The 11,860-nt window shown below is 42.7% G+C and overlaps 1 protein-coding gene across 1 annotated transcript in view; it reads right to left on the bottom strand.

Moving 5' to 3' along the window:
• Positions 1-11,860, bottom strand: part of LHFPL1 (LHFPL tetraspan subfamily member 1) — a 45,944-nt gene that overhangs the window by 1,660 nt on the left and 32,424 nt on the right. The gene's annotated exons all lie outside the window — the stretch shown is intronic.

Raw genomic sequence — 11,860 nt, 5'->3', positions numbered from 1 at the left:
CCAGAAATTGGAGTAGATGTCAGTGGTAGAAAATTGTAGAGAGGCCCCAAGAAAAGAGGTAGGCAGTGACCTTCATCTACCTCACAGTCTTGCAGAAAGCTAGTCCTGACTATAGTTGGTCAGTTGGAGATGTCAAGACTGATCTTCTTGACAATTTACTTTTTAATAACCAATTGTTTTTGTTCACATGGTGCTCAGTGAACCTTAATTTTCCTTCTTTTAATTGACTATTTGGCATGTCATATAAAGAGTATAACATGGCCCCAATTTAGGCTGCTTTGCTCCTCCATTCAGGCCAACCTAATTTATCCCAAATTTCTCACCTCAGAAATAGTGTTCCTACCACCACCAAATTATTATTCATACTGTCTCTCTTGCCAGAAACAGCTTCTTCCCTCTTATTCACCAATTCATATCTTCCCCAGAACACTATCCAGGACTTCCAGGAAGCTTTTCCAGATTAACCCCAGTGGGCTCAAGTCACCTCAACCAAGTAGCCCTCCAGGAGTTTGTCTATATATCCCTTACATGGGTGTACCTGTTGGACAAAATTTGGGGAAGAAAATTTGCATATGACATATTTTTATTTGCCCTTTACCCCCTTCCAGACTGTTGGCTCAACAGTGCAGATGTATTTGTTTTTTTCTTGATAATGCCTCCCATGCTCTATCAACAGTGGGTGCTCACTATGCATGTTTTAGCCTAACAATACTCCAAATATGGGTACACTTGCATTTTTAATCCTCACCATACAAATCTATGGCTTAAATTTTTTATTAAAGTTACAAAACCAGCTGCAGTATTATTCTATTTGTTTCTGGAATGTGCTACAGTCCTTCCCACCATAAGGCCTATGCATATTCTGTTGCTTAAAATGCTTACTGCATATGCACATGTATACAAATATTTCCCACCACTCTCTTTGCCTAGTCAATATTCAGTCATTCTTCTAAGCTCAGCCCAATCATTAATTCCTTAGCGAAGTCTTCCCTGACCTCTGTAATTCAAATTCCTTCATCAAAGGCCCTTATTAGCACTGTGTATATTTCCTTCTATACTTGAATGAAAGAGTGAATCCCTTATCCCCTGCCATGACAAATGTCAAATTTTAGTTCTTCAGCAGAGATAGTACTTTACCAATAGATGGAGGCAGTCATATAACTCCTTGAAATCCCATGGCCCCACCCAGAATTATACTGAGAGCCAGACTACAGTAGATATGGAAACAATGCAATCCTTAGATGGAGTGAATTTGAAAGAGAAAATAATTCAACTGTCTACAAAGTGGCCTCAACATGAAAAATAATGGCGGGACTCTGGAAAGAGTAAACTGAAGAATACCATATTGAGGTGAGCAGCCAATAAATTTGTATCCTCCCCCCACCTTGTCACACCTCCTTTTAGACATACACACATACTTACTCACTAAAAGTAGGAGGTTTTATATAATGCTTTGGGTTTCACAAGGTGAAAACTCCAGAGATGGGCAAACCTTCAACTTCTGCCATCCTTAGGAGGAAGGTTGAAGGTTTTATTGTACTCAGTTCACAGACAGGAATGTGAGGCTTAGTTGATAGCCCTAGGAACTCTCTAGCCCTAGGAAGCAGAGAGGTAGAGGCAGGGATTTAGACCAAGTCTCTTTACTCTCAGTCTGGTACTCTGTCCTCTCTACTGGTTTCCTCATCCTCCCAAAAGTAATTTTTTTTTCTCTTACAGGACCCTTGGCCTATAAGCCCTAAAGAGGGGGCTCCTAAGTTAATTTGTAATAGATTCACCTGAGCTTCTCCCATAGCCCCTCTAACCAAAATCTCCTGTGCTCACATGGTAGAGTAGACAGGAGCCAGCTCTGGGGTAGACCCACTGTCAGGCAACTTCCTCCTCTCTGGCATGCTCCCAATCTAGTCTAGACAAGGCATCAGAAGTCTCATTCTATTTCTTCAGTTGCTTGTCAGGTCACCCCCCCCATTAGAGTAGCAGGGATATTTTTATTAGATACATGCACCCTGGGGCTAGGGAAAGACTTGTTTCTGTAAATGAAAGGAATAAATGCATAGCATGGCATTACCCCAAAGCCCTAGGCAGGAAGAAAGCTGACAGACTGGGCAGCTCCAGAGTGAAGAGCTGGCTAGAAGGGCTTCAATAACCTTATTGAAGTCATGTCAAAACCAGGTATCACAGGGCTCAGAGCCAGCACCAAAGTGCTCCCATGGCCACACCAAATTCAATCAGAGTTTCCTCTCACAGAGACTCCTATTAGGCCACTGAACAGCACCTAAGCTCCAGGCTGCTGCCATACAGGGAGCCAAGGAGAAATAGAGGAAACATACCTTCTATCCAACCCTTTCCCCACAATCCGACCTGTTATTTGCTTGAGGGAATAGAGAGGTTGTATCAATAGCATTGCAAAAGGGGAGAAAAAAAGCAAACCTTTCAAGAACTACATCTTCAAGTTGAGAGCTGCTGTCAGTATTCACCTACTCCACAGAAAGCTTGGACACTGGTCCAATGGCCTACAGAGGAATTTGTGTTTTCTATGGAAGGGTGCAAAATAGGGAGCAGTAACCACCCTTTACCTCCAATCACTTTTTAGTGAAGTCCCATAGACCATCACCAATTCCTAAATCCTACTCCCTAAAGCACTGTTGATTCTTCTATTCATCTAACAAATATTAAGTACCTACCATGTGCCAAACATTTTGAATATACCATCTCATTTGATTCTCACAACAGCCATGATTATTTTCATTAAAAGCTGAGAAAACAGAGTCTCAGAAAGAAAAATTACTCTGTCGACATACAAGTGTCAGAGTTTAGGTGTGAGTGCCAAGACTGAAAGTCCATGGTAACCTATTTCAACCATGCCAGGAGAGTGGAGCCAAGGACACAAGTTACTATGGTCCAAGACTTATGGGAAAGTGTGCCTTCAACTAATCAATTCAGCTTTCTGGGTCTCAGTTTCCTTTTCTTTAAGTGAAGGGAATTTTTCTGGACAGATTTTTTTTTTTAAAGATTTTATTTATTTGACAGAAAGAGACACAGCGAGAGAGGGAACACAAGCAGGGGGAGTGGGAGAGGAAAAGCAGGCTTCCTGCTGAGCAGGGAGCCCAATGTGGGGCTCGATCCCAGGACCCTGGGATCATGACCTGAGCCGAAGGCAGACGCTTAACCGACTGAGCCACCCAGGCGCCCCTGGACAGATTTTTTTTTTTAAGATTTTATTTATTTACTTGAGAGAGAGCAAGAAAGAGAGAGATAGAGAGAACACAGAGGGAGAGGGAGAAGCAGACTCCACACTGAGTGGGGAGCCCAATGCAGGGCTCAATCTCAGGACCCTGAGATCATGACCTGAGCCAAAGGTAGATGCTTAACTGACCTAGCCACCCAGGCGCCCCATTGCTGGACATATTTTTAAAAGCCCCTTCCAACTCAAAATTTCCATTCTACTATGAACATGATAAATGTTTTAAGAGACATATAATGGAAATACTATAAGAACATCTAGGAAAAGAATTATTTGTATCTGGGAGAATTCAGAATCAGGTAGTGTTTTACAGAGAAGATAGCATTTCAACTTGACTTTAGCAGTGGGAAGTGGGCATTCTAGGCAGTCAGAGTGGTTGGTGTGAGCAAAGTTATGTAAGTGATAAAGTTGACCACATGTTTCAGAAACAGTACTCCATTCAGTTGCTTCAGAAAAGGAGCTATAGTTGGCAAATGATAAGCTGAATATAGACCAGGAGGACCCATGAAATCTGGCATCTTTCCCACAAGCAATGGGGAACAATGGAAATTTTCTGACCAGAGGATGACATGATAGAAGAAGGTTTCTCAGCCTTGGCACTATAGATATTTTGGGCCAAAAAAAAATCTTTGATATATGGGGGTGAGGTGAGGTGGAGTGGGAGGGTTGTCTGGTGTATTGTAACACCCTGGCCTCTACTTACTAGATGTCTGCAACTTATCCACCGCCACCCCCCCGAGTTGTGGAAACCAAAAATATCAACAGACATTGTCAAGCATCCCTGGGAGTGGGGGTGGAGTGGATTGCTTCCCATTAAGAATGACTGAGTTAGAGGTATAGTTTGGGAAGATTAACTTAAAATCTCTATATAAAAGGGATTGGAGGCAGTTGTATACTGTAGGAAGAGACCAGTTAACCAGAGGGCAGGGATGCTGGTACACATCCAACAATACATAAAACAGCCTCCCACAACAAGAAAATGATCTGGCCAAAAATGTCAGTATTTCTGAGGTTAAGCAACCCTCATCTAGGCAAACACAATATATTTACACTTTGAATTACCTCCAAAATGAATCTTGATAACTGAACAATTAGGCCAACAGAATGGAATCTTTTTCCTTAAGAACAGCTGTGCATGGTTTCCTATTGACCTGGGAAGCTGACTGGAACTGGGGCATGGTCAGCTTTGAGCATTCTAGTATGTTAGCCCAGGGAAGCTGGGGAAGGTCAAGGAAAGATATCTCACAAGGTATGCAGGAGGAAGCATTGATTCCCTGGGAGTCAGGAGATAGGAGTCTTTGAAGAAATCTCTTAACCCCACAGGACTTCAGTTCTCTCACCTTTAAAATCAGAGAAAGTAGTTAAGTACCCGTCTGAAGACAGAGCAGTAAAGACCAGATGAGTTCTTGAGGTCCCTTTCAGAAATAACCAGGCTCACTGCTGCTTCACCTTTCAGATTAACTGCACCAATTCTGAGCCTCCATGCTAGAATTGTTCTTGTGTCCTCAGAAAATAATGCAGTGAGCTGACATCACAGCTGGGGATTGTCTCTACATACATGCATAGGTATCTGTGAAGAAAAAGATTGGATGGTAGGGTAGGAGGAGAAAAGACGTCCTAACTGCAAATTAGCTTTATGCAAAAGTTTCTAGAGGAGCCCTAAGAGAAGCCTGTTCCTTTTTGTGCTCTTCTGTATAATTTCTAACACTCTATCTGTGAGTCATTCTAGTCCAGTGCTGAATTTGCTGTGACAAGATCCCTCATAAAAGTTATTAAATCATCACTCAGCAGTGGGCCTGACATTTAAATCAAGACACGTTGCTTTTATTCCAAGTTGCAAATCAAATTGGTTTGGAGTTTGACTCTATTTTCTTTGATTCAGCATTAAGTTAGATTATTACATCTCTGCTGTTTAGAGAACAAATTGTGACTGGCTGCTACTTAAACTGACCCCCCTCCATAGAGCCCCAGTCCTATGTCCTTAGGGACATGGTATCTGGCCTACTGTAAATGGATCATTATGAACTGGGAGGAGTAAGCCACAGGCTGATGATTTTGGTGGGGTCTAGTATTGGTGTGGGCATCAGGATTGGGAATCAGAGTAGGAAAGAGTCTAACAGAGAGGCTTTCTTTGCAGAGGGCATGCTCAGAATGCCAGCTTAGAAGCCAACACTGCTAGAGAACTAATTCAAAGAAAGGAGTCCTGCTTGGAGAAAGAGGGAGAAGGCATAAAGAGGGTAAGCCCACTTTGGAAGACAGTTTGACAATTTCTTATAAGACTAAAGATACTTATACCATATGATCCAGCAATCATGCTCTTTAGTATTTACCCAAAGGAGCTGAAAACTAATGTCCACACAAAAGCCTGCACAACGATGTTTATAGCAACTTTATTCATAATTGCTAAAACTTGGAATCAACAAATATATCCTTCAATAGGTGAATGGATAAATTAACTATGGCACAACAAGACAATGGAATATTATTAAACACTAAAAAGAAGTGAGCTATCAAGCCACAAAAAACATGAAGGAAACTTAAATATGTATTACCAAGTGAAAAGCCAATCTGAAAAGGCTACCTCTATATCTATCTATCTATCTATCTATCTATCTATCTATATCTATCTATCTATCTATTCCAACTATATGACATCTGAAAAAGGAAAAAACTCTGGAGATGGTAAAAGGATCAGTGGTTGCCATGAGCTGGTAGGTTTTGGGAGGGATGAATAGGCAGGGCATGGAGGGTTGGTAGAGCAGTGAAAATACTCTGCAGGATAGTATAATGGTGGATACATGTCAATATATATTTGTGCAAATGTATAGAAGGTACAGCACCAAGAGTGAACCCTAATGTAAACTATGGGCTTTAGGTGACTATGGTGTGTCAATATAGGCTCATCAGTTGTGACAAGTGTACCACACTCTGGTGGAGGATGTTGATAGTGGGAGAGGCTATGCATGTGTGGGGACAGGGAGCATATGGGAAATCTCTGCACCTTCCCCTCAATTTTGCTATGAATCTTAAATTTCTTTTTTAAAGTCTTCACTTAAAAAGAGTGAGGTAAGTCTGTCTTTTGGGTTTCTCAAGTCTTCCCTTTTAGAAAATCATCTGACGGAAGTCTAGGCCCCTGAAAGTTTGGAGGAAGAGACAGGGAAGCAAGGACATAGCAAGTACATAATGACCACTAACACTTCCAACACTGACTAGTGCTAGATGCAATGAAATGGAACTTTCAGATATATGAAGTTTTGATTTGACACAAGTTGTTGCAAAAAGCTAGTTCTGGGATCTAATACTCCAGGAAAAGGCATGCTTGTGACCCAGGATCAGAGGTAAGGAGCTCTGGATTTGTGGTAAGAAAGAGGCTGATGGAGGGGTTGAGAACTGTGAAGTAGCTTGGAGTTTTGGGGTAGGATAACAAGGGATAAAGCTGTTTAACAATATAAACAGCTCCAGGGTGTGGACTGGGACTGTATTCCTACAAAGATGACATCCAAATTCTAGGAACTCATGGAGTCAGGATTTGGGGAGGTGGTTCAGGTAGAATGCAAGGGAACGATATTGACATCTGTTTTATCATCTAATATACTCAAATAACCAGGGAACTTGAGAGACACTGCTCTAGCCTTATAGACAAAATAAAGGAAAAAGTGACCCCAAGGATGGAGGAGGACCTGCAATGGGAACCAACACATTGTCCTCAACCTCACCTTCCAGAGCAGACAGAACAGATATGCAGAGATGTCTGTCTAGGAGCCACCTGGGGGAGGGCGGGGAGTCCTTCACAGCCTTCATGGTATCAAACCAGGCTGCCTGCACTGGTCCTGAGAGCAATCACCTCAGTTACAGAGAGATACGTAAGTTCCTTTGGAATTCTCTGGAGGGAAAGGGGAAGAACTAGAGAGAGAGCAAAGAAAAGAAAGAGTCTAAAGGAGAGTCAATGGGAGAGGTGGAAGAGGAAAAGAAGAAAGGCAGGGAGAGTTTGTTTAGAAAACATTAGTATAAGATTAGAACACCAGAAAACCTGGTACATAGGAACTGAGTGGATAGGCTGAGGTCTTCAACAGACCTATTCCTAATAAAGGTGGGGGTTTTGCAGAGCAGACCCAGCTCAGGAAAATCAGCTGCTCTTCCCATCACTGTAGCAAGGTCTGAGCTTATGAAACCAGGGCTGCAACCCACCTCCCAAACTGCTGTGTGGTGTGTGTGATGGGGGGAAGGGTAGGGTTGATACTTGCGTATTCAACATATTCTTGCCATGGGGACTTGCATTTTGTGTTAAGCAGGCAGCAAGGGTTTGGAAGAAGCTGGCGGTCCCATCTGTTCAGAGAGATCCTGCTAACTATAGGGTCTCCACAGGTAGCAGCATAAAAACATTTTCAATGCAGCCAAGCTAAATGAGGAGAAACCTTCTCTGCTGGGTTCAGCCCAGGAGAGTAATTGTAAAAAGTAAAGCAAAGCCATGAATTTAAGGGCAATTGCCAAACACCCTATCTATCCCCCACCCCACTATAGCCTCAGTGAAAAGATAGCCAAAGCCATGAGAACAGCTTTCTTTTCACTTTCCAGGCTGGGCCTGAGTCTCAACAGGAACCCAGACTGGAGGCCCAGAACCTATTGAAGATTCCAGAAGCCTGTTAGGCTCCCTTGCCAGAGAAAAAGGCAAAACAAAAAATCCTTTGAAAACTTTAGCTATTTGGGTAAACATGTTTTTGTTAGTAGCCACTATTTCTAGCCACTTGCTAGAAAGTGAGGGTAGCACTCAGTAAAGAGTCAAATCCTCATGGTGACAAAGATGACCTGATAAGGTTGATTTTTTTTTCTCTTATACTTCTGCCAAAAAAAATTGAGTCCTTCCACTGAAATCTTCCCCGGCACTATTAAGCATTTGCTTCTGACCCATCCCTGTATGTTGCCAACCAGTCTTTCCTATTTATGTTATTTCCTGCATAGCTATCCTGAGTTTTAGCTACTCTGATGATCTTTTTCTTCAATGGGGGATAAAGGGGAGGAATTAAGTCTCAGGTCAACTTAAATTGTGCTTCTGGGGCTTTCTCAAGATTGGCCCCCACCTTTCCCTGAATAAACCTTCTTGTCTCTCTGTGTTGTTCTTTATACAGCCCATCAAACTACGCTTGAAGTAGCATTTCAGAAGAGCTTTGGGAATTGCTATAGACTGAATGTTTGTGTCCCCCAAAACTCATATGTTAAATCCTAATGCTCAATGTGATGGTATTTGGAGGTAAAGCCCTTGGGGGGTGATTAGGTCATGAGGGCGCAGCCTTAATAAATGGGATTAGTGCCCTTATAAAAGAGACCCCAATGAGCTCCCTTGCCCCCTTCTGCCATGTGAGGACACAGCGAGGAGACTGCCACATATGAATCAGGAAGAAAGAACTCACCAGATGCTAAATCTGCTGGCACCCTGATCTTGGACTTCTTAGCCTCCAGAACTGTGAGAAAAATATTTCTGTTGTTTATAAGCCATCAGGTCTTTGGCATCTCTCACAGCAGTGCAAATGAACTAAGGTACTCTCCCCAAAGGACTAGTCAAAAACCAAGTACTGGACCTGCTTGACTCAACATGAGCTCTGTAAGATACTTGGCCTCTAAGAAATTGGCCCCTCTCCTCTAGCATCTGCTCAATAGATTTCTGATTGCATCCACTTGAACTTTTTCAGCTAATAAAGTCACTGTGGTATGCTCTTTAAATATGTTGTTCTTGCATAGGTAAGATCAACAAACTAGATTGAGTGAAAGGGAGCCAGAGACAGAAGTGGAACAAGTAAACAGACTATTAGTGTGACAAGTGCTACGACATAGAGCAATACAACGATATAGATGAGGGACAGCAAGTGCAGTTCAAAGGGGGCAAGGAGTTTTCAAGAAAAAGTAGGGAGTTACCTAGCTGAGGAAGGGGAGAAGGGTATTCCTAACTATGGGAAGAACACATGCAAGGTTGCAAAGGTTTGAAAGAACATGGTATTTCAGGGTGGCTGGGCAGGAGGAGGAGCTTGAGTGTTGATGGAAGTGATGGCCAAGGTCCCTATAGGCCATGCTTAAGGAGTCTTTATCCTGCAGGCAATGGGGAACGATTGTTAAAGAATGTGAATGACATCAGATTTGCATTTTTGAAATATCACTTTAGCCACAGAATGTGAGACAAATCAAGAGAGTGGTGTGCAGTATCTTCAGGAATATGGAGAGAGTCACGGATTGTTTTCTATAATATAGATGAAAATTGATACTAAGAGAAAGAAGATAAGTTCTAGAGTTCTCATGTGCCTTAGCAGTATTTATTCCTTCTGATGATATCATTATGGTTTAGGATTGATATTATTATGGTTGTATTTGATAGACATCTATATATGTGTATATATATAAAATGTCTCCTCGAAGCTTCTTGAAGACTATGTACAGTGTCTCATTCAGTATCTCATATACAGTAAGTGTCTATCATATGCTTACTGAGTGACTGTTATATACTTTTTTTTTTTCTGACTGGACTAAGTGGCTTTATTGGGGAAAGCCAGGGTTACAATGGATTTAAGAGTTGGCATTGAGGCCCTTCTTCCTGCAAAGGTGGGCACCACATTGAAAAAGTGCCGGTTGTACTGCATCCACCACTTAGCTGGGCAGGTCTTCTTCCGTTTCTCCTGTTTGGCCACCTTGGGAGTCTGCCCTCTTACTTTCCCAACATGGGCCAGGGAACCACAGACTTCACCTCCAAGTGTGTGGCTGGCTACTTCCAGGGCGATTAGAGCCGGACTGACCCAGGGTAGCCTCATTCTCTAGGGGTGTGCCTGCCAGGATCAAGACTTGATCTTCTGGAGTGATGCCCTCCAGCAAGACTGAACGGCAGCCAATGCAACCTCTACTGCACAGATGGAGTCCAGAAAGAGGAAGGAGCGATGGCGCACACATCTCACCACCTGCAGTGTGCCATATCACTGCTCTACTCTTATATACTTTTGACAGGATCTTCAAATACCTATGAATGCTAGAATGCCAGACCGGGAAAGCCTACAAAGCTCAGGACTCAGAAGCAAGTGCACCCTCATTCCAGCTGTTGACTTAGCCCCATACCTGCAAGGCTAGGTTTGAATATCAGTTATTTCTATCCATGCTCCACTGGCCAATAGATATAGACCCTAAAGGCTCTCCTTGGGCCCAGTATCTCTGGGTAACAACCAATGCCACAAATAATACCACCCAATATGTGTATAGCACTTTACAATTTATGAGGCACTTTTTCTATTCATTATTTCATTTAATCCTCTTGTATTTGTTTTATTCATTCATCAAGTCCCAGCTAGAGGCAGGAATGTCTTTATAGAGAAAGCCATTGAGCAGACAGATAAGTATTTTTTTTAAAGATTTTATTTATTTATTTGAGAGAGAGAGTGAGAGAGAGAGAGAGCACAAGAGGGGGGAGTGGGAGAGGGAGAAGCAGACTCCTTGCTGAGCAGGGAGCCCGATGCGGGACTCGATCCCGGGACTCCAGGATCATGACCTGAGCCGAAGGCAGTCGCTTAACCAACTGAGCCACCCAGGCGCCCAGACAGATAAGTATTTGATAAAGTTTGCCACGTAGCCAGAGAGTAGAGACTGGGCCAGGCCCATGTGTGCTCAGGAACTCATGTGGTGCACGAACAAGTTCCTAAATGAGGATGACAGAGAATGGTGTTTGTAACCATGACCTGTCGTTTACAAACTGAACCTGTGGGCAAGTCATTTAACATTTCTGAGTTTCAGCTCTCCCATGGGCACAATGGAAGTGACACTACAGAGCGGCTGTGAAGGTCAAATGATATGATACATATAAAGCACTCAGAACAGCACCTAGAATGATCAATACTTCTGGGCCCCTTCTCCTCTCAACCTAACCCATTTTTCAACTGGTCCACTAGTTTCCACAAATGTCTGGAGAAAGCTTTAACATACATATTTCTAGGCCCTGCTCCAGATCTATAGAATTATGATCTCTGGGGAGAGGGCCCAGATGATTGCAATGCACAGTCCAGTGGGGAACCACCTGAATGAGACCATATCATTAGCTCAAACTCTTCCAACTTTTAGATGAAAAGTCAAACTTGAATTAAGAACCTACAGCGGGGCAGGGGAGCCTGGGTGGCTCAGTTGTTTAAGTGACCAGGTGTTGGTTTCAGCTCAGGTTGTGATCTCATGGTCCTGAGATCTAGCCGGCATTGGACTCTGCACTCAGCACGGAGTCTGCTTAGGACTCTCTGTCCCTCTGCCCCTGCCTTCTATGCTCTCTCTCTCTCAAATAAATAAATAAATCTTAAAAAAACCAAACAACCTACAGTATGCTTGATGCAATGTTATGGGATTTCTCTTGAAAGACATATTTATATGCAATTTCTCCCAAAAGATAAAGTAAAGATGGTTTGAAAAAGTCATGCAACACAGCGGATGGACATATATGTCCACCCCTAATATGTAACTCTAACTTTGCCAGAGAACTGCCCCGAGAATGTGCAAGAACTATCCCCGGTTTTCCCTCTGGTTCCTGCTTATATAATAAGTGAAAATAAATTTCACTTATTAAATAACCTGGGTCAGTCTAACCTATAAGAATAACAATAATAATAA

This window comes from Halichoerus grypus, chromosome X (genome assembly GCF_964656455.1).
Source record: "Halichoerus grypus chromosome X, mHalGry1.hap1.1, whole genome shotgun sequence".
In the NCBI taxonomy this organism is placed as follows: Eukaryota; Metazoa; Chordata; class Mammalia; order Carnivora; family Phocidae; genus Halichoerus; species Halichoerus grypus.
Note: the sequence above shows the minus strand (reverse complement) of the source record. Positions and strands in the feature narration are given on the sequence as shown.